Genomic DNA, 4,537 nt, shown 5'->3' with positions numbered 1-4,537 from the left:
CAAAGACTAACCAGTTGAATCACCGCTCTGTCTCATTTCATCTCTCGATCGGTAGATCGGAGTTTGACCTTCTTCAAGATACTTCGTCGAGTGACCAAGTTTCAATGGGATGTTGATTGTGATAAGATGTTTGAGGAGCTGAAGAATTATCTAGCTGTTTTGCTCATATTAACTAAACCAATAGTGGGTGAAACTTTGTGGGTTTATTTATCAGCTAATGAGCATGCTATTGGTTCAATGTTGGTGAGACAGGAGGGAAAAAAGAGCAACAACCTATATACTTTTTGAGTCATTTATTAAAAGGAGCAGAGTGCCATTACACCACACTTGAGAAATTAGTATATGGATTGGTCTTAGCTGCTCATAGGTTGCGTCCTTATTTTTTATTGCATTCAATCATCATGTTAACTAATAGCACTTTAGATCACGTGCTTATCAACCTTGAGACGTCTAGAAGATTGATTAAATGGATAACTGGACTCAGTGAGTATGACATACAATATCAACCTTGAGCAACCATCAAAGCATAGGCCCTAGTCGATTTCATCATAGAAGTGCAAGGTCCTGAAACTGAGGAGACTTGGAAGATATATGTTGATGGATCCTCTATCTAGTAGGGTAGTGGGATAGGCATTCTTGTTATATCACCCAGGGAGGATCGAATGTAATTATTCGTTTGGTTAAATTATCAGCCCACCAATAATGAAGCAGAGTATGAGACATTAATAGCTGGATTGCAAGCTGTTCGACACGTGGGAGCTGCCTGAGTCTTAATCTATTCAGATTCTCTGCTAGCAGCTCAACAACTATACAACAATTTTGAGATTAACAATGAACGACTCAAATTATATACAAAGGTATTTGATAAATTGAAGGCTAAATTTCAGGAAGTAATTATATAGAAGATTCCTCATTTCGACAATCAAACAACAAATGAGTTAGCTAAATTAGCCTCCGTCATAATTCTCTGGAATTTAGATAAGCCAGTTGAGCAAACACCATTAGTATCTTGCATTGAGTGACAAGCCGATCTAGAGTTACAAAGTGACCGGAGAACGCTAATAATCTTATTCTTACAGCAAGGTACTCTACCAATTAACGGGGAACAAGCACATTTTTTCAAGAAAGGGTTGGCAGGTTGTTCACTATGATTGAAGATCAGTTTTATAGGAGAGCCTTCTCCTACCCTTTACTCATGTGTATTGGGCCACATGATATGTAGTACATTTTACAGAAAGAGCATCAAGGTTCTTGTGGTAATCAATAGGAGGTCGGTCTCTTGCTTGTAAAATATTATTGGTAGGGTTTTTTTGGCCTACTTTACAGACTGATGTAGCTCAACTAGTAAGGACTTGCTTATCTTGTTAAAAGCATTAGAATATCCTACATCACCCTTCAGAGTTGCTTAAAATCTCTATTATTTCTTGCCCATTCGATCAATGGGGTATAGACATAGTAGGGTCTTTTCCCTTGGCACCTGCTCAAAAGAGATTTGTACTGATAGATATGGATTATTTTTAAAAATGGGTGCAAGTCATGCCCTTAGCTAAAATAACTGAGCAAATGGTTATCAAATGCTTATGGCAACACATTATCTACAAATTTGGTATTACATATAAGTTGGTTTCCGGCAATGGAAGACAGTTCCAAGGCAGGAGGATTTAAAAATGGTGTTTGGGATATGGTATCAAGCAAACCTTTACTTCTATGGCTTATTCACAGAGCAATGGTCATGCTGAAGTAACAAACAGAGAAATTATCAGAGGGATTAAGACTAAATTAGATCATGTTGGAAGTAGTTGGATGGACGAATTACCCAATGTGTTATGGGTATATCATACAACTCCCCGAGAATCAACAGGGATAATTCTTTTTCATCTGGTTTACAATGGTAAAGTAGTGGTCCCAGTCGGAATTGGCATGGAATCTGACCGAAGATGCTTATATGATGAGGATAATGTCGATCGACGTCTTATGAAGCTCGACTTAATAGAAGAAGTGTGGGACAAGGCAGCAACTCAACTTATATCATATCACCAAAGAAAGAGACAAAATTATAATAGAAGAGTTATCCCTAGATTTTTTGGGTGAGCGATCTGGTCTGAAAATGCATCAAGTTGGTTAGAGATGTTAATAAACTAGAGCCACAGTGGGGAGGACCATACAAGATGATACAAAAACTCACCTCAGGCTCTTATTATCTCCAAGATGCAGAGGGAAGAAAATTAGAAAGACCTTGGAGCATCAACCAACTCCAGCCTTATAGATCTTGATAAGTACACTTGTAACTTACTCTTGTATTTTGTTAACTTTTTATATACTTAATGAAAATGTAGGCGGATTCATCTGAGAAATTTGTTTAGCATCCCGAGCAATTGGGTCTGTTCTATACAGTTGAACTGCGACTTTAAACTCTATATAGTCGAACTACGACTTTAAACTCTATAGAGTCGAATTGAAAATTTAAACTCTATACAGTCAAGTGGCAACTTTAAATTCTATACAGTCAAACTATGACTTTAAACTCTATACGGTCAAATTATGACTTTACACTCTATACAATCGAACTGTGACTTTAAACCATATTCAGTCGAATGATGACTTTAAACTCTATACAGTCAAATGAAGACTTTAAACTATATACAATCGAATTGTGACTTTAAACTTTATACAATCGAGCGGCGACTTTAAACTCTATACAGTCAAATGATGACTTTAAACTCTATATAGTCAAACTGTGACTTTAGACTTTATACAGTCAAACTGCGATTTTAAACCCAAGTATGAGTATCCGATCTGTTTATTTTGTTCAACATTATATGCTCATCTGGTTCATTATTTAGTCTAGGAATACTTTATGAAAGTTGTTTATGAATATCCGACCTATTTATTTCACTCGGTATTATGTGCTCATCCAGCTCATTATTCAGTTCAGGAATACTTTATGAAAGTTGTTTATGAATATCTAGCATGTTTATTTTGTTTGGCATTATGTGCTCATCCGGCTCATTATTCAGTCCGGGAATACTTTATGAAAGTTGTTTATGAATATCTGACCTATGTATTTCGTTCGACATTATGTGCTCAACTGACCCATTATTCCTTCTAAGAATTCATTATAAAAATTTCTTATAAAGCTCTAGTCTATTTATTTCGCTCGGCATTATATGCTTGACTGACCCATTATTTCGTCCAGGAATTCATTATGAAAATTGTTTATAAAGGTCTGGTCTATTTATTTTGCTCAGCATTGTGTGCTTGACCGGCCTATTATCTCGTCCGAGAATTCATTATGAAAAATACATGGCAATATATGGAAGATACTATTGCTCAGCTTGATAATTTAGCTTGGCATGAATAATTTGCTCAGCAATGTATTCAGTCCAAGAATCCCTTATAATGCCATTTATCTACTTAGCTAGGTTATTCTACTCGGTGTTATTGCCTCGCCTAGTCTTTTATGCAAACTAATTTATATTTCATAAGGAACACACATGGGTGTAAGTACCCCATGGAGGTTTTGATGTGATCGATCGAGTCAAGTTAGGCCCTGTTGTTATTTGATACCTTGTGTCTAAGTGTACAGGAACTTAGGAGCACAAGAAGCCTAGTGAAAGACATAACTAGCGAGAAGGACGACATAGGAGAGAGTCGACGAGCTCAGTGCGTCCAAGGGATGAAGTTCTATGGAAGAGTACGCTGGCAGACAAGAAGGAAGCGTGTGATGTGTAACAACCTGGCCCTTTGGCCTCTTGGGCGGCCCAACTAGCGACCCTTATGTCGTCGGCCCATTTGGTGACCTCTCATGTCGTCGACCGACGACCCTTGGCCGTGTCGTTACTCACTAGGTCTTCCCACCCCTGGCCAGTGGATTTTTGCCTCCCCCAGGATTCGAACTCTAAACCTCCAGGCTTAAGTATTAGAGTTTATGAATCCTGGTAACTAAGTGAGATGACGCTCACTTGGCTACCAGGATTCATAAACTCTAATACTTAAGCCTGGAGGTTTAGAGTTCAAATCCTGGGGGAGGCAAAAATCCACTGGTCAGGGGTGGCCAAGGGTCGTCGGTCGACGACATGAGAGGTCGCCAAATGGGCCGCCAAATGGGCCAAGAGGGCCGGGTCGTTACAATAAAAAGGCACCTTTTTATTGTAACGACCCGACCCTCTTGGCCCATTTGGCGGCCCATTTGGCGACCCTCGGGTCGTCGACCGTCGGCCCTTATGTCGTCGGCCCATTTGGCGACCTCTCATGTCGTCGACCGACGACCCTTCGGTCGTGTCGTTACTCACTAGGACTTTCCACCCCTGGTCAGTGGATTTTTGCCTCCCCCAGGATTCGAACTCTAAACCTCCAGGCTTAAGTATTAGAGTTTATGAATTCTGGCAATCAACTCACTTGGTTACCAGGATTCATAAATTCTAATACTTAAGCCTGGAGGTTTAGAGTTCGAATCCTGGGGGAGGCAAAAATCCACTGCCAGGGGTGGAAAGTCCTAGTGAGTAACGGCACGACCAAGGGTCGTCGGTCGACGATA

The sequence above is a fragment of the Zingiber officinale genome, chromosome 5A, assembly GCF_018446385.1.
Source record: "Zingiber officinale cultivar Zhangliang chromosome 5A, Zo_v1.1, whole genome shotgun sequence".
Classification (NCBI taxonomy): domain Eukaryota; kingdom Viridiplantae; phylum Streptophyta; class Magnoliopsida; order Zingiberales; family Zingiberaceae; genus Zingiber; species Zingiber officinale.
The sequence above is the reverse complement of the archived record's forward strand: the minus strand, read 5'-3'. Positions refer to the sequence as shown.